This window comes from Syngnathus acus, chromosome 3, assembly GCF_901709675.1.
Source record: "Syngnathus acus chromosome 3, fSynAcu1.2, whole genome shotgun sequence".
NCBI lineage: Eukaryota > Metazoa > Chordata > Actinopteri > Syngnathiformes > Syngnathidae > Syngnathus > Syngnathus acus.
In genome coordinates this window covers 21,369,914-21,395,971 of record NC_051089.1, presented here as the reverse complement: position 1 = coordinate 21,395,971, position 26,058 = coordinate 21,369,914, and the positions used below count along the sequence as shown (strand labels likewise).

At 42.2% G+C, this 26,058-nt stretch overlaps 1 protein-coding gene across 1 annotated transcript in view; it reads left to right on the top strand.

Annotated features, from left to right (window-relative positions):
- Positions 1–1,256: 1,256 nt before the first annotated feature.
- The window catches only part of LOC119120192 (USP6 N-terminal-like protein), a 59,212-nt gene continuing 34,410 nt past the window's right edge, over positions 1,257–26,058 (top strand). Inside the window, exon 1 of the mRNA XM_037246843.1 lies at positions 1,257–1,727. The gene's annotated coding sequence lies outside the window, so the exon portion shown is untranslated. The remainder of the gene's footprint in view (positions 1,728–26,058) is intronic.

The following is a 26,058-nucleotide window of genomic DNA, read 5'->3' as shown; positions in this document are numbered from 1 at the left end:
GTATATTTGCATAAATGAGTGAAAAAAAAGTTTGCGATGAAGCTGTTATTACCAAATAAAATTATTTCAGAGCGTGCTGTATTTATCTTCCTGGCAACATGGATTGAATTAAATCTTATTTGCAGTTCACTGACAAGTGTTAATGCAGTTTGTTTGAAAATGGGGTGGCGTGGTGGAAAACTGGTTATCATGTCCGTTTCACAGTGCAGAGGTTGTGGGTTCGATTCCGGCTACAGCCTTCCTGTGTTCTCTCCATGGCTCCGTGGATTTTCTCCAAGCACTCCGGTTTCTTCCCACATTCTAAAAACATGAATGGTAGGCCGATTGACCACTTCAAATTATCTGACGGTGTGATTGTGAGTGTGAATGGTTGTTTGTCTGTGTGCCTTTCAATTGTCTGAAGACCAGTTCGGAATATACCCAAAAATTGCTAGGATAGGTGCATCAGATCAAGTGCATCAGAAAATGGATGGATGGACAGATGGATTGATGTTTGAAAATTAATGATAAACCTAAATTCTGGTGTGTGTGCCTTGGCCACTTGATGACAATATATTACAGTTATACAGATATATATAAGCTAAAAATTATTCATACCACTCGGGTACCACACGGCTGATATAATGCCTCCTCTACCGTTTAAGTTATTATTGTGTTCGTATTGTTATAGTGAATGTTGTTGTGAAAGCTTTATATGAATAAAGATGTACATATGTATAAATATTTTCATATTTTTAATACAATTAAATAGACAAAGACAAAAAATAGTCAAAAGGCCAGGAACATCACCAGGTAGCTCCTTAGTCTGCTCGTATTCATTCTTTTTTTAGTCGCACACCTTCATTTGATGTGCAATAATGACTTAATAGTAAATGAAATGCAGTGTAACCATTATTCATTGTTGTCTGGTATCCATTTCATTTTTACACATGATTTGTGTTTCAATTTACTGTTTTCACTGTCTTTGTGGTTGTCCCGCTGCTATTTGCGAAGCGCTTAGTTACAGCAGCTGCTGTTGTAAAATGTGCATGCATATTTCTAAAGAAAGCAAAGCTAAAACTGCTGATGTATCCATTGTCCTCGAACACAGTACTTTTGAATATTAGGGAAATGGCTCTGTGCATAATTTTTCTTCATGTGCTAAAAATAAGGCAAAAACACTTGGAAACCTGGCAAAGAAACCTTGGGCCTATACACAGATGGGAAAAAAATCTTCCTATGGTTCTCAACCCAAAGTTGGCAAGTTCTACCACTGGGATGACCAACATTAAAATACTCTTGCGTTGTAGGCCAAACTGTTAATAAAAAACAAAATTATTGTAAACTACTGTAACACTGACAGTAGTTCGAACATTAACAGTTTGCTTAAAATATAGTGGACTGATTCTATTCAGGGGGAATGGAGAGAAAGCCAGACTGAATAAAAACAAAAAAAATTACCCCGAGTTTACACCCAATACTCAATGGTGCCACGCAGGGGCGCTGTTCTCAGCACCGCTGCCAGTACAGTACTGCTGTTTTTCTTGAGTGAGCTCTCTGTGTGGGAGTGAGAAATGCGCCTGTGCTTTCGGTTTATTGAAAGCTATGGTTTGATGACGGCAGGCTATTGTTGTCAGACACTCAGCCAGGTGCTTCGTGCTGTAGGAGCAACCCTAAACGAAGAATGATCAGAGAATCCGGAGTTGTGTTGCTGCACGGATAGTGCCGAATTTCAACACAAAAAGACGGTAAAGACTGCTCATTTTTTCCCCCGTACGTGTGTCGCCAAATATGATTTTACTACTCTCGAAAAGATGAAAGGATGCGGTGCCATCACTGCGGTTCGCAGCGTTGGATGCTGTGGGTTTATTTACCATCAGCAACCTTGTGTTTGCTCGTACCGCATGCTACGACGCCCGGATCAGCATCGGGAAGCATGAATGGTAGATTGGATGTTTATGTATATTCTAACTAAAACGGTGACGTCGCTGCTGGGCCTGCCGGTGATGCAGCTATAACGTAATCAACTATGTTGGGTGGTCAATTACGTCAAGATGGAAGAGCTTACAATATTTTAAGTTTCTGATCTTTGTTTAATATACAAATTATATCCAATACAATGACCAGGCAATCAAATTAACATCTTTTACATCCATACACAATCGTATAACAAAAAAAAGTTGAACAGTTTCTGGTCCTTTTGTTATGCACGATGGAAAAAACGTATTTCTGATTTATTCACAGTTTCGATCTGTGTATATTTTAGGGGTGTAACGATTCATCGATACACATCGATTAATCGATATAATGCTCTACGATTTGTTGGCATCGATGCTAAACGTAAACATCGATCTATATCGCCCGTTTTTGACCTCGGACATTAGACGCGACTTTATTTTGAAATCCAGTTCATTGTTGCTTGCTTCCTCTTTCCGGGAGCAGTGCGCGGCGTGTTGTGTTGTGAGCAGAGCAGGCACGTGAAAGGGGAGCCGACAACTACGCGGCTCCTGGGCTGGTGCTATGGCTAGTGTCCAAGAAGTTAGTGTATAGTTCTCTGGTATTGCAAGAGAATGTGGGTTTTTTTTGCATTTGGATTAGAACATATGGTCAAGGTGTAATGTTTACTACATTCATTATAAATAACTTATTTTTGTTTTGTAATTAAATAGTTCAGTAATGCACTTTAAAGTTAATGGTATTACAAAAAAGAAAGAATATTCATTTTTTCTTTACTTACTTATATGAGAAAAAATATAGGAATTTGATAAAGTTCCGTGTTAAAATAAGCACTTTGTATACTACAATACTCTTGTAATTTCCTAAATAAAGAGTTTGCAGTACCTTGTTGATTTTGCGTATGAATTGTTATAAATCAGGATATTGTTCTATATCGATCGTAGAGCACTATATCGTGATGTATCGTGAATGAATCACAGCAGGCTTTAAGATATCTGCAAATATCGTATCGTGCTTCTTTGTATCGATATGATATCGTATCGTGACAAAACCCGCGATTTACACCCCTAGTATATTTGTACAAATATGTGACCACTGACCAACTAATAAGCTTAATCGGTAACTTCAGTAAGAAAGGGAATATCTATAAATATCTATCATGTATTCACTGCAAAATAATAATAAAAAATACTATTGTAACAATACTGAGTGATGGCAAAAGAGATAAATGAAAGAGATCAAGAAATAGAGATAGATAAAAGTTCCTCCCATCTCCACCTGCATGGAGACTCCCACCTCGTTTTTTGTCATTCTTAGATGATGAGATAAGGACTGAGCTTTGGAGTGTTCAGCAGTGTGACTAGGTCCCCAGAATGTGAGTAGATTCTGTCATAGTCTTGACAGATAAGCTTCTCTCACACCCACCCCTTCAACCTCTTCCCATTAAAGTTAAAGTCCCAATGATCGTCACACACACATCTGGGTGTGGTGAAATTTGTCCTCTGCATTTAACCCATCCCCGTGTGATTTTAATCCATCCCCTGGGGGAGAGGGGAGCAGTGAGCAGCAGCGGTGCCGCGCTCGGGAATCAGTTGGTGATCTAACCCCCCAATTCCAACCCTTAATGCTGAGTGCCAAGCAGGGAGGCAATGGGTCCCATTTTTATAGTCTTTGGTATGACCCGGCCGGGGTTTGAACCCACAACCTTCCAGTCTCAGGGCGGACACTCTACCACTAGGCCACTGAGCATTACAAACTTTTGCATCGTCATTAAAGTAAACTGACAGGCAGGGTTGGGATAGTTAGTTTGAAAATTTTATTCTGATACAGCTACAAGTTACCTGTTAAAAAATGCAATTAGTAATGTAATCAAAGTACCAAAATAAAGTAATGTGACTTGATTCATTTTAATTACTTTGGATTACTCCAGTATCAAATACTGTATGTTAAAAAAAGACAACGGCAACAATAACAACATCTGTGTATGTTTGTCTCGTCTTTTCTGTCTTATGGATTTTTTATTACTTGGACGGACGGACAGACGGGCGGATGGACGGGCGGATGGACGGACAGACAGACGGGCGGATGGATGGATGGACAAATAGACAGACAGACAGACAGACAGACAGACAGACAGACAAAGCTAAAAACCTCTGTGAGTAATTGTAAAATGATTTTTTTTTTAATTTTCACAAACAAAGGCAATCGTGGGAAGCTTGTGATGTGTTGGAAGAAATTTGATCATGAATATTTATGGCATTGAGCAGAATCCTTGCATCTGCCAAATTATTACATTTTTAAATTATGTACATTAAAAAAGGCATATTTGTTGCGACATTAAAGACATGACAAGATTTCAAATAGGATGTCAACTGGCATAGGCTCCAGCACCCCCCGCAACACTGAACAAATGAGACCTTCACACAATAAAAGACCCATGTGAGGTCTGGCCAGTATTATAGATTTGTGAAATGTGAAATCAACCATATTTGCTTTTACCTTGAGACATTGACATTGTCATTGCTTCAAGAGACAGTAGGGATTAGTCTCAAAAGATTTTGTATGTTTTTTAAAAACTGAAATGGTTTGATTTTTAATTTGGATTATATCGGCATGTACACCACCCTTATTACAACTTTATTTCACATTTTATTTTAGATGACTTGTCGAAAAGGGAAGCGGGTTGAAGCGTTTCTGCTTATCTAGTCCCAGACTACAACCAATCTAAACCAATCTAAATTACTACAGTACTAATTATAATACTACCATAATCATGTAAAGAGAGAAACAAAATGAAACATAGATTTGACCAGTATAACATGATTTGAATACAGCAGTAACAAATAAACTAAAGTTTGAATAAAACATTGACAACAAAGAAAAACAGAAACTAGACCAGTATAGCATATGATTTGAATACAGCAATACCTACGTATATAAACTGGAAGTTTGAATAACAATTTGTGTTAATTGTTTTGAATACAGTTGATTTATTTAAAACAAAATGAAATTTGCATAACAATTTATATCAATTTGTTTTGTATACAGCAATGCCAAGTTGATTTAATGATAACATGTTTTAACAGTTTGATTTGAATACAACAGTGACAGTTTGATCAATTCCGAGAGGGCTGGAGAGGGTCATTAAAACACATTCCAGAAATGGACAAATTCACAGACAAAAAACCCCACAGGAAGATGATTAATGGCATTCATACACAATTAAATGATCACGCAATGCAAGAGAAACAGTAAATAGACTGTATTTACATAGTGCTTTATCTACTTTATCTGTGTCCAAAGCGCTTTATAAAATTGAAAGTGTGTGCATACAGGCTGAAGCAAATTTGAGAGAACAAGGCAGGAGAATGAGGTAACTGAACAATAAACAAAGCATCGACTGGCTTGAACAATGGATAAAGAACAAAGCATCGAGAAGAAAGTTAGCGAATGTAGCTGCCTACATCGGACAAATAATATAAATAAACAAGCTGAATAATATGTTATAATATAATATAAATATATACCGTATTTTCCGGACTATAAGGCGCACCTAAAAACCTCAAATTTTCTCAAAAGCCGACAGTGCGCCTTATAGTCAGGTGCGCCTTATATATTGACCGAATTCCAGCCCGCGGGCCAAATGCGGCCCGCGTCTAAATTTAAACCGTCCCGAAGCATTGTGTCATAAAATCAATCATAAGTGGCCCGCTGAAGACTATGAATCATGAATCAAAAAGACGATGGATCATTATTTTGTGATTATAAAGTAATTTGTTGCGTCTGAAGTTGAAATAAAAAAGATAAAATGGAGAATGATTTGATTTGGATTAAAAATTTGACATGATGCAACCTGGCCTGTTTACTGCAGTCACAAACACCAATATCACCCTTCTTATTCATACAACAATAACAACAATAAAACAAACTTAATACATCTAATAAAAAAATCATTCAACTTTCATAAAATTGTTTATTTGTTATTATTTTAATCTTTAACTTTAACTTTTAAAGTTTACTGATCTATCTGACTGTTTTGTTTTGGACTTATTAAAGTAAGCTTTACATGTTTATTTTGTGTGTTGTGTGATATTAACATTATTGATATATTGTTATTGTTTTCACTATTTCAAGTTATTTATATTACTATTATGTTATTTGTTTATTTATTATTTATTCATCACTCTTATTTATTCATTGTTTGTGCCTTCTTGTTTTTATTTTTTGTGTTGTTTACTTGTTTGTATATTGTGTACTATGTCTTGTCACCGTGGGATAGTGGGAACGTAATTTCGATCTCTTTGTGTGTCTTGGCATGTGAAGAAATTGACAATAAAGCAGACTTTGACTTTGACTTTTGACTTTGACTTTTATTATATTGTGATTGCATTAATGGTGCGCCCTATAGTCTGGTGCGCCTTATATATGGACAACGTTTTAAAATGGGCCATTTATTGAAGGTGCGCTTTATAATCCGGTGCGCCTTATAGTCCGAAAATACAGTAATATAAAATATAAGAATTATTAAACAATACAAATCAAACAACGGATATACAGTATAGAAAATGCTCCATATTGCTGAATTTGCCTTTACCATGTAAACTAATTCAAATTCATAAAACTCACTGTTTTAAGAGTTTATTTTATTGGTGACTGAGGCTCAGTTACTAAAGCAGGTCATCAGTGACCGAAGAGTTGCCAATTCAAATTCCACTGCTGACTGTATGTCGGCTGTCAAAGTGTCCTTGGGCAAGACATTGAACCCTACTTTTCTACAAATGGGCATGGTAGTCATAGCAACAGCAGCCCATTGGTGTATGAGTTTGTATGGGAATAGATGAATGTGAGACTTTGGGCACCATACGGTGTTGCTATTATAAGTACACACCATTTACATTTTTTTGGGTAAATGTTCAAGTTGTTTTGTATGCAGCTTCATGGAATCTACACACTGTGGGTGGATTAACCCCTTAAATGAAGGTGTTCCCTGTCAAATCTTGCCTAGTGTGTATTCTTAATTGCATTTCCTCTCAAGCATTTATGTATTTAGTCCAGTGCCACGTGAATGTGAAACATCATATTGCACATTTTAAGTCGGTTAATTTGCTTAGTGGCTCGCCGTCACTTGGTGACTGGGCTTACTCATGCTAATCATTCGAGGGGCAACTTTCTAATTTTGTGGAGCAATTTCATTTGCGCATGCGTCCTAGGGACCTGAGCAAGGATTTTATTAAACCATAATAATATGAGAAAATAAATGTTATTTCGAGAATTCACATTGTGTATAAGAGCAAACTTTATTTTTATGTCTCAAAGCAAGCCTAAATTGAAAAATTGGAGACACAAAATCAAGCTCTATGATAATGTAATTACAGAACATTTATTGTGCAGATCTCAAAAGTCAAATAAAAACTCAGGACTCAAGTTTGAAAATAAACAAACGTCAGTATTGATATAAATATTTCACATAGTACTTGTATATTACATTTTTAACATTGTTTACCACTCCTCTTTGCTGATGCATGGCATACAGCTGTCGTAATCCTTTATGTTCCGGTTCTGTTTAGCAAATAGAATTTTTTGTCTGGAGTTCAGCCTGGAGTTTTGCCTGCTTTTAATTTGATGCTCAAAATTAGATGTTCTTCGCTTTAACATGGTTCTAGCCAGGCGTCTGTGAAAATTGGACTCACTCAATTCCAATCAATCAATTATTCAGTGAGGAAGAAAACAAGCCCCAAGGAGCTACCACAAAGCAAAAATCATAATAAATACGTATAAAACTCTGGGAAACACTGTCCCCGATAAGTTGTTCCACACTCAAGCCGTGTCAGTCTTAAATAGCCAGTAGGTCTACCATTCCCTACTTAACACTTCATTTCGTTGAACATGATATGCAAACGTGGACTGCACATGGAACTGACTTCATGCAGCCATAAATGCGGCCTTCAGAGGACCCAACCTGTGAATTTGGACACAGGAATTTGGTGTGTGTGTGCTCAAACTTGGGAGACGTGAATTGAAGTCAAGTCTAACCCTAACCCAACTCTTACAACGGCAGCACACATCTGTCAGCCATCAAACAGGCACTTCATCCCTCACGTGCCCCAACATTCGACGATAGCCAAAACATCACAAAATACACAACACATACACAGTAAGGTTTTTTCCCCCACACACATAGAAAAATGTGTTTGTGTTGCGAGTTAAAGGGATCAAGCATGTTAGAAAGTCGAAAACTAACGTGGCTGAAAGCGTGGCATTAGCTTAGCCTTCCATGAACGCCCCTCTCCCCCTCAACTCTGCTCAAAAAGTAATGACAGTAGCAAAAACTGGAACATAATCAAGACAGGTACAATACTCGGATGGCGTAAAGTGAAAGCCAGTGAGTGAAGTCATTTCTGTTACGATTTATTCAACCCCTGAAGATTTATTCAGAGAGCCTTTGATCTATTGACTAATTTTTAAAAATGTTCCTATCAGTGCTTAAGGTAGTGTTTCCTCGAAATCCATAACTGTTAATGTTGAGCTGCTGTCTCTGCTCTCTCCCAAAGTTGGCCTCCATCCTCGGTAGTTGAAATACTGCCAGAGTTCTGGTCTGATATAGTGCTCTGACCACATGCAGATGGTTATAATATATGCTTCAGAAGAAAGCTATAATTTTAAAGTTGGTGGGAGATTGGACTGTTTGACATTACAGTCTGTCAAACAGTATGCAGTATGTTTAATTGGCTTGCTTTATTGTGTTACTTTGGAATAAATATACAAGGGCCTTGTGATAATTGGTTCTTGCAGTGAATTTGTTTTATACACATGTGGACAGAATTGTTAATGAAAGAAAAATGATCATTGCCAGAACTGCGAGCACCTAGGGCAGGGGTGGGCAAACATTTTGACTTGCGGGCCGAATTGGGTTCTAAATTTTGACTGGGGGGGGTCGAACCAGGAGCAGATGGATGTAGTGTTTGTGTGAAGTATTATAAATGACATGTAAAGGTAATTGCATAAAAGGTTTTGGCCTTTAGTAGGTAATAAAGCATGGATATTCGAAAAAAGCTTTTTGAAAACAAATGCATTTATTAACAGCATTAAACAAAATATTTCACCCAAAGACTATTATCAGTGATTCTCATTAAATACAACACTGTTATTATGAATGAACAGTTTCCATCACTTCAGCCGCTGCAGGTCTGATTTATGAAAGATGTATATCTTATGAGGCGAAATCACATAAAACGGCAAACATTCTGACCAAATACACCATCTTGAAGAATCACTGAAAGAATACATCTAAATAAAGTAATAAAGAATCAAAATGGCAACACGGTGACGGATATCTGAAAATCAGAGCTTTGCTTTAACTCCCAAACACCTGGTGACAGAGGTGAGGAAACGGGAAACACTTCCTTAAAGTCGGCCTTAAAACCTTTAAAAGTTAAGATTAGTCGCAAACAAGTGGTGTCATTGTTTTAGCGATTTAGTTGACCCACATGCAGAAAAAACAACTCAGAGGTCCAGAATGAGTGAGGAGTGATTATTGGAGGAGCTGCGGTGGCGTGGCTCCACGACACCAAGTTTTAGCTCTGACGTTACACGAGAAAGAGAGGTGGAGGTAGAGCGGGATGATCGGAGCCAGGAGCACGGAGCGGGAGCAGCAACGGCGGAGCGTGTGGAGTCCAGCCAGAACGGGGTGGATCTTGGCGGTGATCGGTGGAGGTAATCTACGAGCAGGATACACAAGACTTGGTCAGATAATTCAATGTGGCTGTGGCGGAGATCTTACTGCGGACCAGAGGATCTGAAGAACGTGGTGTCGAAGAGCAAGGCGAGAACTATGAGCGAGGAGCTAGAGGCACAACCGTGGAGGTGATCACACTGAAGGGACACTCAGGTGACGAGCAGTTGACAGCATGCTCCTGAAGAGCTCTCCTTTAACAAGCCTGATGAGTCGCACCTGGGCCCTCTGCACTCTGCCACTCTGCTCACAGTTGCTCCCTGTGGACAAAAGAAGTATGCCACCCCGGACCCTCAAATATAGCAGTACTGCCATACACTACTGTTTTGTCTGATCATTACTTAATAAAATTTGAAATTCTAGTTCCTTGTCAAAGACAAGAGAGCAATCGGAATTATAGGAGCCGTAATTTTAACTCCATGACTGCAACTGCGCTATCTGAGTTACTGTCGCCGGCAACCGCTATATTTCCCGCATACACCGGCTCTGTTGATAATCTTACAAATGAATTCAATGCGACATTGTTAAATGCCATTGACTCTGTGGCGCCGTTATGTCTGAAAACTCGCCGTAGATTGCCTACTCCGTGGTTCACAGATGAAACGCGTACGCTTAAGCAATTATGTAGAAAGCATGAGCGCAGATGGCGTCTAACCAAACTTGAGGTTTTCCATCAGGCAGGGCAGGATAGCCTCCTGAAATATAAAGATGCGCTTATCTTAGCAAAAACTCGGTATTTTTCGCAAGTTATTAATCTCAATAAAAACAATCCGAAACACCTACCGTAATTTTCGGACTATAAGTCGCACCGGAGTATAAGTCGCACCAGCCATAAAATGCCCAAAAAAGTGAAAAAAGACATATATAAGTCGCTCCGGAGTATAAGTCGCATTTTGGGGGGCAATTTATTCGACAAAATCCAACACCAAGAACAGTCATGAACGAGCAACAACAGGCTAAACGATAGGTATGCTAACGTGACATAAACACAAACTAAGAGCTGAGAACGGCCCTGACGTAAAATTCAGAGTTATTCAAAAAACTATTACATAAATAACACGTTAATAAAACCATCTGTGTCACTCCAATTCATTAAATCCATCAATCGTCCTTTGTCAACAATGCGTGCGCGCCGCTGACGGCTCTTGCACTTCAAAATATTCCACAGGCCCATATAACGATATATAAATTATATATCAAATAACTATTATATAAGCAATAATGTTATCAAACCATCTGTGCACTCTAAATCATTAAATCCATCGATCAAATTTCTCGTCCTTTGTCAACAACGCCGCGCGTGCGTGCGCCCTGACGTCAGCCTCGTCGTTACTCCACAGATCTACTATATAACTATATTGTAGCGTCAACAAAGTTCAAGGAAAGACGTGGGTTTGGTAAACGGCTCTTTATTTAACAAAACAAACTTACAGGCGTGTGGCGGCGTGGACTTCCAGCCACGGAAATGGAAGAGAGCTCCATAGACGATAGGTATGCTAACGTGACATAAACACAAACTAAGAGCTGAGAACGCCCCTGACGTAAAATTCAGAGTTATTAAAAAAACTATTACATAAATAACACGTTAATAAAACCATCTGTGTCACTCCAATTCATTAAATCCATCAATCGTCCTTTGTCAACAATGCGTGCGCGCCGCTGACGGCTCTTGCACTTCAAAATATTCCACAGGCCCATATAACGATATATAAATTATATATCAAATAACTATTATATAAGCAATAATGTTATCAAACCATCTGTGCACTCTAAATCATTAAATCCATCGATCAAATTCCTCGTCCTTTGTCAACAACGCCGCGCGTGCGTGCGCCCTGACGTCAGCCTCGTCGTTATTCCACAGATCTACTATATAACTATATTGTAGCGTTAAAGTTCAAGGAAAGACGTGGGTTTGGTAAACGGCTCTTTATTTAACAAAACAAACTTCCAGGCGTGTGGCGGCGTGGACTTCCAGCCCCGGAAATGGAAGAGAGCTCCATAGAATAGGACCGGGCGTGCGTAAAAGCCATGACCGAGCCCCATCCACCGTCCCCGGACAGCCACCCGGCCGAGCGCCGGCCCTCGACTTCCATCCACGGAGGTGAAAGACAGCTCGGTAGAGTAGGACCGGGCGTGCGTAAAAGCATTGTCCGAGCCCCATCCACCGTCCCTGGACAGCCACCCGGCCGAGCGCCGGCCCCCGACTTCAATCCACGGAAGTGAAAGAGAGCTCCGTCGAGTCAATCTTTGTCCTTTATGTAAACAACGCCGCGTCGCGCTGCTGACGTCGCGCTGCTGACGTCGCGCTGCTGACGTCGCGCTGCTGACGTCGCGCTGCTGACGGCGACGTCGCGCTGCTGACGGCGACGTCGCGCTGCTGACGGCGACGTCGCGCTGCTGACGTCACTTGAAATTCAAATTACAGTAATCCCTTGCTACATTGCGGTTCGTTTATCGCGGTTTCATTTTTTTTTTTTGGGAAAATTTTTGAAAAAAAACACATAAGTCGCTCCTGAGTATAAGTCGCCCCCCCACCCAAACTATGAAAAAAAACGCGACTTATAGTCCAAAAATTACGGTATTTGATACAGTGGCAAAGCTGACTCTACGCCAGCCGACCCCCGATAGTTCCTTCCACTCAGCTGACGAGTTCATGAAATTTTTTGCTCAAAAGATTGAATCCATTAGGGACGAGATCAAGAATACCATTGCAATCGCTCGGTCGAGCCCGCCGTTTACCAACGCTGATGATCATGCAACAACCCTCTCAACTTTTAATAGCGTGTCCCTTGAAAGGCTTACACAATTGGTTAGTGCGGCTAAACAAACAACATGTTTACTCGACCCTCTTCCAGCCAAACTACTTAAAGAATTATTTCAAATTTTAGGACCGTCTGTCTTAAATATAATCAATTTGTCTGTCTCCTCTGGGATAGTGCCAACAGCCTTTAAAACCGCTATCATTAAACCGTTACTTAAGCGACCAAATCTTGACCCGGACTGTCTCAGTAATTATAGGCCAGTTTCAAACCTCCCATTCATAGCAAAACTTCTTGAAAAAGTAGTAGCACAGCAGCTTATTGATTACATGGTCGCCAATAATCGATATGACTCTTTTCAGTCTGGTTTTAGAGCTAATCATTCCACTGAGACAGCACTTGCTAAAGTGACTAACGATCTCCTCATAGCTATGGATTCAAACACTTCATCTGTACTGTTACTACTCGATCTTAGTGCTGCCTTCGACACTGTAGACTTCGATATTTTATTAGGGCGTCTTAAAAGTTGTGTTGGTATTTCAGGGTCAGCACTAGGCTGGTTCCATTCCTATCTATCAAATAGGACGCACCGAGTGGTCCATGGCAATGCGTCCTCGGAGCTCTATAATGTTACGTGTGGTGTCCCACAGGGATCGGTTCTCGGACCAATTCTATTTAATATTTATATGATTCCGCTTGGGGACATAATACGTAAATATAATATTAGTTTTCAATGCTACGCGGATGACACCCAATTATATATGCCGTTATCGATGACAGATCCGCGGGATTGTTGTAATCTTGAGGCATGCCTTGCGGAGATCAAGCAATGGATGTCTCTCAACTTCCTTCGTCTTAACCCAGATAAAACTGAGATGTTGATAATTGGTCCAACTCGTTTTCAACACTTGTTCAAGGAAACCGCTATAACTATAAATAACCGTACCATCACTCAGAGCGATACTGTAACTAATCTCGGGGTAATGTTTGACCAAACTCTCTCCTTTCAAAAGCACATTAAGAATATAACCAGAATTGCGTTTTTTCACCTTCGTAATATTGCAAAGATTCGTCCGATCCTCTCGACCGGTGATGCCGAAACTATTATACATGCGTTCGTCACGTCGCGCCTGGACTACTGTAATGTACTATTCTCTGGTCTTCCTAAGTCCCGCATCAAAAGTCTACAGTTAGTACAAAATGCTGCTGCAAGGCTGTTCTCACGGACAAGAAAATTTGATCACATTACCCCAATATTAGCCAACTTACATTGGCTCCCGGTCCATTTAAGATGTGACTTCAAGGTTCTTCTATTAACCTATAAATCACTGCATGGCTTAGCGCCTTCATATCTCGTCGACCTAGTTGTTCCTTATGTTCCGTCTCGTAACCTTCGTTCACAAAACGCTACCCTTTTAGCGACACCGAGGGCCAAGAAAATGTCTGCAGGGTCTAGAGCATTTTCTATCCGGGCTCCAGAGCTTTGGAATGCCCTACCAATGGATATTAGGACTGCTACCTCAGTAGAAACATTTAAGACACGTTTAAAGACACATTTCTATGACATGGCCTTTAACTAACCTGTAGTGGCCGATTCGGCCGGAGTTTGTTTTGTTTTCTCTCCCCCCCCCTCCCCGGCCGGGGAGGTGGTTAGGTGGCACCCAAGCTGACAGCGGCTATCTGGATTCTCGTGGGCCAATTCAGGTTGGGGGAACTGCAGCTCAACCTCCTCGAAGACACTGCCAGGATAGTAGAGGGCTCCTCCGGCAGCCCCTCGCTCTGACTTGGACATCCACTTTTTTTGATTTTCATATTATGTATTATTTGTGCCCTCTCTGCATCCATTTCAACCTGGTGATCCTGAAAGGGGGATCCTTCCATCTGTGGTCCCTTCTCAAGGTTTCTCATTTTCCCCTGGCAGGGGTTTTTGAGTTTTTCCTTGCCCTTTTGGGAGCTTAAGATCAGAGGATGCTTTGAGAATGATTGTCAATTTTTTGTCTATGTGAAGCCCTTTGAGACTGCTTGTGATTTAGGGCTATACAAATAAACTTGACTTGACTTGACTTGGCTAGGGGAGCAGCTGTCTGACTGTAGTTGCGGATAAATCGGCGGTAAAAATTGGCAAACCCGAGGAAGCGTTGGACCTGGTTGCGGTTCTCAGGAATAGGCCAGTCCAGGCCTTGATCTTGTCGGGGTCAGGCCGAACTTGAGAATGAATCCCAAGAATGTGACGGAATGTTTGTGGAACTCGCACTTCTCAGCCTTGACACATAAGCGATTTTCCAGGAGACGCTGCAGCACCAGGCGGACATGATGGCGATGTTCGGAGAGGTTCCCTGAATAGATGAGGATGTCATCAAGGTAGACAAAGACGAATATGTTGAGGAAGTTCCGAAGGACATCGTTGACTAAGGCTTGAAAGACTGCGGGGGAGTTGCAAAGTCCAATAGTCATGACAAGGTACTAGAAGTGGCCTAGCAGGGTCTTGAAAGCGGTCTTCCACTCATCTCCCTGGCAAATCCTGACCAAATGATATGCATTACGGAGGTCGAGCTTGCAGAAGATAGTGGACTCCTGGACTGGTTCAAATGCTGATGAGGAGTGGAAGAGGATATCTGTTTTTGATGAGGTTGAGGCCACGGTAGTCAATGCAAGGGCGGAGAGTCTTATCCTTCTTGCCCACAAAGAAGAAACCTGCCCCCAGGGGTGAGGAGGACGGGAAAATGATGCCAGCGGCCAGTGATTCATTGATGTAAGTCTCCATAGCTTGTCTCTCTGTGCGTACTCTACTGGACGGTAGCGGAGCTCCGAGAAGAAGCTCTAGGGCGCAATCATAGGGGCGATGTGGTGGTAAGGATGAAGCCTTGCTCTTGTTAAAAACCTGTCTTAGGTCATGGTATTCTCTAGGCACTTGTGAAAGATCGATCGGACCAGGTTCCTCGGGTGCTACTAGGGGCGGGCGAGATGGCACGGCAGACTGAAGACAAGAGGATAAGCACGTTGTGGACCAGGACTCGATATGGCATTCTGACCAGTTGACCTGAGGGTTGTGTCTCTGAAGCCAGGGGAAACCAAGTACAAGGGCTGACTGTCTTACGGGGAAGACATAAAAGGAAATGATTTCACGATGGTTGCCAGAGATAATTAGCTCCACGGGTCTGGTGCGTTGGGTTATGCTGGAGAGCATTCTCCCATCCAGGGCAGAGACAGCGAGAGGCGTAGGGAGAGGTTCTGTCTCGACTTTGGCTCGGGAGACAAATTCCTGGTCGATCAAGTTGCTCTCGCACCCCGAGTCGACCAGCGCGGATAGCTTGTAGTGATGGTTGTGCACAGACATCATGGCAGGTAGGGAGAAGCGAGGAGACTTAACACTTGTTGGCTGGTCCGGCGGTCCTTTCCTCAAGACCGTCGGACCCTCTCTTTTGGCCGAACCGGACAGTAGGCGATGAAATGATCCGGGGAGCCGCAGTACAGACACTGTTGGGACTTGCGGCGCCGCTGCAGCTCCTCCGGGGAGAGTCGGGCCCGGCCAATCTGCATGGCCTCGGGTTCTGGAGAGGACTGGCTAGGCGATTGCCTTGGCAGACTGGGCCTGGCTAAAAAAAGACTGTGATCTCTCCTCCGTCTGCTCCCATCGGGAGCTTCTCAGTCTCTCCCTAATTCAATTGTCCAACCTAATGGCCAGGGAAATTAGGTCGTCCAAAGTCCCTGGTTCTTCCAGGACTGCCAGTTCGTCCTTTAAGGACTCATTTAAGGCTTGAAAAAAAAACGTCCTCAAGGCTACAGGGCCCCACCCGGACGCGGCTGCTAACGTACGAAACTCAATAGAAAAATCTGACACTGTGTTGTTCCCTTGCCTAAGCCCCCGCAACTGGCGAGACACACCGGTCTGATCGGTCTCGGTCGAAAAGGTCTGCTCAGCCAAAATTCCTGCAGTCAGAAAATCGGGCCTCTGCCCACCTTAGCGCCTTGCCCGTGAGGAGTCCCGAAACAAACGAGATCTTAGCTCCGTCGTGGGAAAAAGACTGGGGAGACCGATTAAAAACTATCGAACATTGCAGAAGGAATCCTCCGCAATTACCACCCTCTCCGGAGAACTTCTCCGGATGAGGGGAACGAACCTCGCCAAAGTGCAGACTCGGCGGCGATACTGTGGAGCTCGAGGCGCCAGCTGGCGGCAAGGGGGTTTCTCTGACCTGGGTGTTTTTAAGCAATCTGGTCACTTGTTCCAGTTGATCGTTGGTTCGCTGCTGCTGCTCCAGGAGGGCTTGGAGAGTGGACTCGTGGGAATGGAGTTGGTATTGCTGTTTTGCGAAGGCGCGTCTGAGTGGCTCCACTGGGTCTGATTGGCCTGAGTGTTCTGTCATCGTTTTAGCGATTTAGTTGACCCACATGCAGAAAAACCAACTCAGACGTCCAGAATGAGTGAGGAGTGTTTATTGGAGGAGCTGCGGTGGAGGTAGAGCGGGATGATTGGAGCCAGGAGCACAGAGCAGCAATGGCGGAGCGTGTGGAGTCCAGCCAGAACGGGGTGGATCTTGGCGGTGATCGGTGGAGGTAATCTACGAGCAGGATACACAAGACTTGGTCAGAGAATTCAACGTGGCTGTGGCGGAGATCTTACTGCGGACCAGAGGATCTGAAGAACGTGGCGTCGAAGAGCAAGGCTAGAACTATGAGCGAGGAGCTAGAGGCACAACCGTGGAGGTGATCACACTGAAGGGACACTCGGGCGCCGAGCAGTTGACAGCATGCTCCTTAAGAGCTCTCCTTTAACGTCTGCTCACACGCGTCGGTAGAGCCAAATTTTCCACTCTTTTTTAAACACTCGGTCGGCACTCAGTGTCCTTTCTTCTCCTTGGGCCACTCATTTTAATGGAAGGATTCCAGGGAAAGGTTTGTGCGTGTGTGGCTTTAGCGTAAAACTGTATCTGATAGCTCAGCGTGCGAAATACGAGAATGCTGACGTCACAGCCCACACTCGAAATTCGGCACTGATAGAAATAGAGCGTGGAGTGCTACTGAGTACGTACACGCACTTGTGAGTGTGCAAAGATCTTTCTGACACGGCCTCCGGGAGTAAATGCGCGGGCGGGCGTTTCCCCATCTACTGGGGAAACACAGTCATTGCAGGGAAAATGACAAAAAAATGTTTCATAATACAATTTATTCAGGTTTGGCGAGCCGGATTAAACGACCCCGTGGGCCGGATGTGGCCCGCGGGCCGGAGTTTGCCCGTGTCTGAGCTAGGGCCCTTGCAGCCATAGCCATGTTGGAATATTGGCACATTAGAGATTAATAAATTTTTCTGAATGTTTAGACCCACATCTGTCGTCCATTCTCAAGGTCTTCTTTTATTCCGAAAAGATTGCCGGTGTCTGAGCTAGGGCCCTTGCAGACCTGCGTGAAGCTGGCCCCCCACCCCACGCAAAATTTAAGCAAAATAGTCAGTTTCGTTTGTGCTTCGTTTGTGCTGGTTTGTGCAGCAAAAATTTTCGTTTGTGCTGCTATGGTTTTTTAGTTATGAACAATTCTTTTATAGGTCATCCAGAGTTCACCCAGCCCCCCATCTGCTCAAAATGAACCCAAAATGGTACCGTTCGTTTGTGCTTCGTTAGTGCTGGTTTGTGCAGCAAAAATTTTCGTTTGTGCTGCTTCCGTTTCGGAGATATTACACATTTATTTTATAGCGATGACGTCACCCAGCCCCCCATTTCGGTCCAAATGGACCCAAAATGGTACCGTTCGTTTGTGCAGGTTTGTGCAGCAAAAATTTTCGTTTGTGCTGCTTCCGTTTCGGAGATATTACACATTTATTTTATAGCGATGACGTCACCCAGCCACGGCGTGAAGCTGGCCCCCCACCCCACTCAAAATTTAAGCAAAATAGTCTGTTTTGTTTGTGCTTCGTTTGTGCTGGTTTGTGCAGCAAAAATTTTCGTTTGTGCTGCTTCCGTTTCGGAGATATTACACATTTATTTTATAGCGATGACGTCACCTGCGTGAAGCTGGCCCCCCACCCCACGCAAAATCTAAGCAAAATAGTCTGTTTCGTTTGTGCTTCGTTTGTGCTGGTTTGTGCAGCAACAATTTTCGTTTGTGCTGCTTCCGTTTCGGAGATATTACACATTTATTTTATAGCGATGACGTCACCCAGCCACCTACCTGCGTGAAGCTGGCCCCCCACCCCATGCAAAATTTAAGCAAAATAGTCTGTTTCGTTTGTGCTTCGTTTGTGCTGGTTTGTGCAGCAAAAATTTTCTTTTGTGCTGCTTCCGTTTCGTAGATATTACACATTTATTTTATAGTGATGACGTCAGGTAGCCCCGCCCCCCTGTTTACTTCCAAATGGACCCAAAATAGTGCCGTTCGTTTGTGTTTCGTTTGTGCTGGTTTGTGCTGCAAAAATGGTACAGATTGTGCCGCAAAAAAATTTGTTGGCGTTCAGTGAATCATTCAATTTGTCATTTATTTAATACTAATTTATTTTCTAGAGATGTCAAATCCTTGCTCCATGGATCGTTAATTAACCATTTGTTTGTGCCATTGCAATTTTTCATTATTAAAATCATGCATCTTCATTAACCCCCTGTCATGTATTTTATTCTTTTTCACTTGACATCATGATAACTCCTTAATTCTTACACATGTATTATCCAACTAATTACCATGCCAAGTGACCTCTGCAGGCCGGTAAGACATATTGCAACAGGGTGGCGAAAAACAAAGACGTGCAACTTTTTCAAGCGACAAATGCACAACTATCTCCGAAGATTTAATAACAGTGAGTGACAGAAAGCATGTCTGGCCATATCTTCCTGTATCAGGGTGTTATGACAGCTCCAGTGTCCCAGTCGTGCAGATGCTGTCAGAGAAGCATGATGTTAATGCTATCACACAGTGGCTGAAGGAATGGATCCATGCAGGTGCATCTGTTCCTAAAGAAGCAGTGAGTGACTTTTCTCTGGCGATTCTTGGAGCTCTAGTCAAAGCTTTTACCCCTCATCCTGATCTGAAGAGCTACATCAATGAGTGCTTTAACATTTCACGTGGGAATCAACCTGGACATCTACCCCCATGTTTTGTCAGGGTAGATGTAGCACACTGTATTAAGATGATCTGCCGATGGGACTGCCTGAAAAACAAAAGACCTCGTGTTAAGGATTTCTTTGTTAGGTCAATAGCACAGCTTCTTAAGTCACAATGTTTGCAACATGCAAAATAACTTCTTCGTGCTATCACCATTGTGGCACTGAGTGAGACAGAGGGTAATGACAATTCTGGAGCCCCTATCCCATCAGAAAAGTGCAAGAAATACTTGAGAGCGCAAATCGCAGAGGAATTTGTCCCCATTTCAGATGAGGAAGTTGAGGGACAAGAACCAGGTGATGCATTAAATCAGCACATCCAGACTAATGTCTGAGAGTGGGTGACAGAAATATGTGAGGAGAGCAGGTCACTTGCCATGGCTGATGGGGATAGAGACAACATCCACTTCCTCCCTGAGATTATTCCCCAAATAACAAGACTTGGAAGTTACTTGCCACTCTGGACAGCAATAATGGTCCCTCTCTTCAAAAGCGCCAGCATCACTGCAAGTTCCGCAGCTGTTGAAGCAGAGTTCAAAAACATAAAAAAAGGCCTTTTTAAGCATGAAAGCCTACCCATTCTTGTGGACCGGTTTGTTGCTCGTCATCTTTCCTTCATTGAGGGAAACATGCGGATTTGCTCTGCAAAACAAAAAAGTGAAAAGGATGTGTGTGATGCCGCGACTGTCAAAGAGCCTGACAATGTCTGCAGTACTTCTCAAACTGAAGTAGTAAACAAAAGGGGAAAAAAATCTCATCTTGGAGCGGAGCCAGATGCATCTACTGACAGTGCAGTTGAAAACTGGAGAGGTTTAGCGGTCCCACCGAAAAAAAGAAAGATAACTTCATATCTCTCTCCTTGTCCTGAATGGCTGCATATTGACACACAAGTGGGCTGGAAAAAAGTCAAGGTACCATTGTTGAAAAACGGGAACCATCAACAGCCTGTTAAACTTCGCACATCAAAAGTGTTTGTGCTCAATACTTGTGCATTTGATTCTGTCTTGCAATGCGTATGCTGTTCTTTCTGTGAAAGTTTTTCATTTGAAAAGACTGTTCTGAACTATGAACGTGGGAACCAATTCCTCCACCTGGTGAAAACCATCACAACACAGAGTGTGAACCCACAGACTTGTATACTCACAGAGGGCAGAACTGCTGGGGGAAATATTCAAACCTGTCCTCCTGACCTCTGGTGCTCTCCAAATTGATGCACAATGCCACATCTCCACTGTAATTGAGAGCGCAATGAGGAATATCCCAAGTGTTTATTTGATAAAACAATGCTCCTCACAGTACTGCAGTTTAAGCTAACAAGTAACAAGGCAACTTTCACTTGTTTGTCCAAACGTTGCTGTCCTGCAGACCTGTGGCATGGCTTCTCTTCAGACTGCTGCTGAAGAGGGACTCAGCCTTCCTGACTCTCTCTGCCTCAGGCCAATTGAAAATCCTTCCCAGTGTCCGTCTTCATTCAAAACACAGGACAACAATACAGGCAAGGCTCTGTGTTCAGGTAATGTTACTCACAGCTATAATCTGGGAGAGTTTGTGTGGATTGACACTGACCTTGGTAGCAGTTGCAAGGAAGTTGCCTTGCTTGAATTTCCCTCCAGTCTGGAGCTAAAAGAGAAGACCTTTACTTTGAGAGCAGTCATTGGCTTTGAACCAGTACTGACCCAGGATTCTCTCGGGCATTATGTGGCATACTGCAGGAGGACTGCATATGCCTGGGAGATCTATAATGACCTGGGAAGTGGAGTGAAAGCAGCATCAGTAAATACTAAGATCTTCCTACATGCTGTGTTCTACACAGTGCAGTGATGCATTGTTTGAATTGTTGGAAAAAAATGTTGATAATGTTCCCTTTGACAAAGAAAGTTATTTTTTCACGTTTTCAAGTTTCCTTTTCTGGCTGTCATCAACTTCACATACATGTATTAATTGTTGCATTAATGAATGTTTTGGAGCAGACATAGACTCATCAGGTATTTAGGTTGCGGTGAACCTTTTGCATGTCAGATGTAATTGAAAAAATGATCACATAGGCTTATTGAAAACAAGGAAATTAATCAATGAGCACGATACAAACATAATTACAGAAATATCCTCGTACTAAAAGCCATTCCCCGCAGTGAAAGTTTTCTGTAAGATAAAAAGAAAAGAAAAAAAAGGCTAAGAACATATTTACCTTGTATTCGTCCTGCATCAGGAGCATTCCAGGAGCTTGAAATTCGCGACAAAATACAGTGACGTGGGCTGGGTGACGTCTTCGCTATGAATTAAATGTGTAATATCTGCAAAACCGTAGCAGCACAAACGAAACCTTTTGCAGCACAAACCAGCACAAACGAAACACAAATGAACGGCACTATTTTGGGTCGTTTGGAAGTAAACAGGGGGGCGGGGCTACCTGACGTCATCGCTATAAAATAAATGTTTAATATCTACGAAACGGAAGCAGCACAAACGAAAAATTTTGCTGCACAAACCTGCACAAACGAAGCACAAACGAACGGTACCATTTTGGGTCCATTTGGACCGAAATGGGGGGCTGGGTGACGTCATCGCTATAAAATAAATGTGTAATATCTCCGAAACGGAAGCAGCACAAACGAAAAGTTTTGCTGCACAAACCAGCACTAACGAAGCACAAACGAACGGTACCATTTTGGGTCCATTTTGAGCAGATGGGGGGCTGGGTGAACTCTGGATGACCTACAAAAGAATCGTTCATAACTAAAAAACCATAGCAGCACAAACGAAACTTTTTGCTGCACAAACCTGCACAAACGAAGCACAAACGAACGGTACCATTTTGGGTCCATTTGGACCGAAATGGGGGGCTGGGTGACGTCATCGCTATAAAATAAATGTGTAATATCTCCGAAACGGAAGCAGCACAAACGAAAATTTTTGCTGCACAAACCAGCACTAACGAAGCACTAACGAACGGTACCATTTTGGGTCCATTTGGACCGAAATGGGGGGCTGGGTGACGTCATCGCTATAAAATAAATGTGTAATATCTCCGAAACGGAAGCAGCACAAACGAATATTTTTGCTGCACAAACCAGCACTAACGAAGCACAAACGAACGGTACCATTTTGGGTCCATTTGGACCGAAATGGGGGGCTGGGTGACGTCATCGCTATAAAATAAATGTGTAATATCGCCGAAACGGAAGCAGCACAAACGAAAATTTTTGCTGCACAAACCAGCACTAACGAAGCACAAACGAACGGTACCATTTTGGGTCCATTTTGAGCAGATGGGGGGCTGGGTGAACTCTGGATGACCTACAAAAGAATTGTTCATAACTAAAAAACCATAGCAGCACAAACGAACATTTTGGCTGCACAAACCTGCACAAACGAAGCACAAACGAAACAGACTATTTTGCTTAAATTTTGCGTGGGGTGGGGGGCCAGCTTCACGCAGGTGCCTTGCTGCCATAGCCATGTTGGAATATTGGCACATTAGAGATTAATACATTTTTCCGAATGTTTAGACCCACATCCGTCGTCCATTCTCAAGGTCTTCTTTTATTCCGAAAAGAGATTTTGACAGGGGAAGTCCCCGATTTTTGTAAACTATGGGCCTGTCTGAGACTGACAGGGAACATAACGGAAACAGAAATGGAATGGAGCCCATTCTACCTTCTCATATCCAAGCAAAATACCAAAAACAAGAAAACTCCACCCATGCGCACAGTAAGACTGTCCTTAGTGCATGATGTGCAGTGGATATGAAAATCCGGCTAACGAGTTTCCCCTTTTAAAATAAAAACTAAAATATTTTAACAAATTTATCTAATACAATTATGAACAACAACAAAAAACAAATGGGCACATGTTGTCTACTATACATGTGTACATTATATTCTTTCCTGAAATTAGAGTACCGTAAATTTCGGACTATAGACCGCGACTCTTTCTCAAATTTTGAACCCTGCGGCTTATAGTCCGGTGCGGCTTATATAGGATTTTTTCCGTGATTTTTGTGATGACTTGATCGCTTTTATACACTCGTAAAAGGGCTGTGGACCGCTGTTGTGCGGCACCGCTTTGCTGGGCGGAGGGATGTATGACACGGTCACTGGGGAGAAAAGTGGTGTGTTGATCGCATGTCCATCCGCCAGGCAAATAGTGCCGTAAAATCTACACAAAGATGAGACAGAACGAGATCAAGACGGACAATACTGAAAGGAAGCTTTCATACACAAACCGTCATTATGGGGGGCTTATATATGATTTTTTCCGTAGTTTTGTGACGACTTGATCACTTTTATACACTCGTAAAAAGGCTGTGGACTGCTGTTGTGCAGCACCGCTTTGCTGGGCGGAGGGATATGACATGGTCACTGGGGAGAAAAGTGGTGTGTTGATCGCATGTCCATCCGCCAGGCAAATAGTGCCGTAAAATTTACACAAAGATGAGACAGAACGAGATCAAGACGGACATTACTGAAAGGAAGCTTTTATACACAAACCATCATTATGGGGGGCTTATATATGATTATTTCCGTGATTTTTGTGATGACTTGATCACTTTTATACACTCGTAAAAAGGCTGTGGACCGCTGTTGTGCGGCACCGCTTTGCTGGGCGGAGGGATATATGGACACGGTCACTGGGGAGAAAAGTGGTGTGTTGATCGCATGTCCATCCGCCAGGCAAATAGTGCCGTATAAATCACACAAAGAAGAGACAGAACGAGATCAAGACGGACATTACTGAAAGGAAGCTTTTATACACAAACCGTCATTATGGGGGACAAAAGAAATGCATATGATGCCGCTTTTAAGCTAAAGGCAGTCGATGTTGATGACATTGTGTTGCATCACCCTTTTCTTTATTTCGTGGTCCCGTCTACTCTGGAGCTATACGTGTCGCTCGCTAGTTTAATGTAATTTAGTGCTTCGTGCATGAATAAAATTAGCATGAACAGACCCTCATCATGGAAAATGCTAGAAGAAATGCATAAAACTGACGACGAAAGAGATACTGAGAAAGTGTGTGGCAAAGGATAACTAACGCTATTCCAATCGGAAGACTTCGATGGTTTCAATGCACAGGAGGAAGATGAAGACGATGAAGCTCTTTTTTTTACTTTTACTTGTATGCTTTTTTAATCAGCCCTGTTAGTGCTGTGCTACCGTGTTGCTGCTGTGTTACCGCCGCGTCTCAGTGACTTTTACCGGTATGTTTTATTTAATCAAACCCTATTAGTGCTGTGTTACTTCCGTGTTGCTGCGGTATTACTGCCGCGTCACAGGCAGTGTTTGGAAAGAAATGTTAAGGTATGTTATTAAAACTTTAAAAAAGCTTTCTGTGTCCAGTCTTTCTTTGTTAATAACTCGCGTGCACACTTCCGTGTTGCTGCGGTACTACTGCTGCGTCACAGGCAATGTTTAGAAAGACATGTTAAAGTATGTTATTAAAACTTTAAAAAGGCTTTCTGTGTACTGTCTTTCTTTGTAAAAAACTCGTGTGCACGTGCGGCTTATAGTCCGGTGCGGCTTATATAAGAAAAAAACTAAAATATCCCCGGATTTAAGCTGGTGCGGTTTATAGTCCGGTGCGGCTTATAGTCCGGAAATTACGGTAATACAACTTTGTTGTCATTATAGTGAAATATTGATGACGAGATGCAAAGAACCAGTTAACTACTATACCACTATGTATGTAGAAATGCTAAGTTATTCTTATTCTTATTGTTATTCCTATTGCTCTTCTTCTTTCTCCTAATCTTCTTCCTCTTCTTCTTCTTCTCATTATTATTAACAAATTCACCGCCATCATTATCATTATTGTGAATAGTAAATATTTAGGAGGTTCTCAGTTTCCACTCCTTCAAATTTGTACAAAAATTGGAACTTGTCAAACTCCATCACTAACCTATGAAAATGCAGTAATAAAGTAAGAAATACAGTAAATACATGACTTGTATGAAAAACTATGAATATAAAACATGAAAAACAAAAAGTCGTAAATCGGCACAGTCATGAACCAAGGACAGTCCCTCTGTATGTTTTTTACAACCCAACAATAATTATTCAGTGACCCAATTGTGGGCTCTGGAATCTGATTATTTCCCCCGTCCCAAAACTCAACTCTGTAATTCCACTTTACATAAATATTTAATACAGATGTTTTGGTTTTGTGCCCTGTGGTGTTGCGTGTCAAGTTTGCCATTGTTGCCATTAGAGGAGATCTGCCCACAGAATGCAGATCAAGTAGGATTAGTAGTACCTAGTTCTAATGTATGGGGATGATTTGGTAGTATCAGTTTGGTTGAGGCTGGGATTTGTTTGTTCAAAAACGTTGCGCACATAGATGTATTATCAGAGCCACTCACATTACGCGATAAATGGTTGCTTCTTTAATTCACAGCCTGTTTTCTTGTCCGTTCCATTCCCTACTCGATGCCAAGTTAAGATAATTGGAGAGTCTTTTGATTGTTTTGACTAAAACAACTGCCAAAGATCTTATATATTTTAAAGAACATAGCGGGAGTTTAAAAAAAGCAATAATAAAAAAT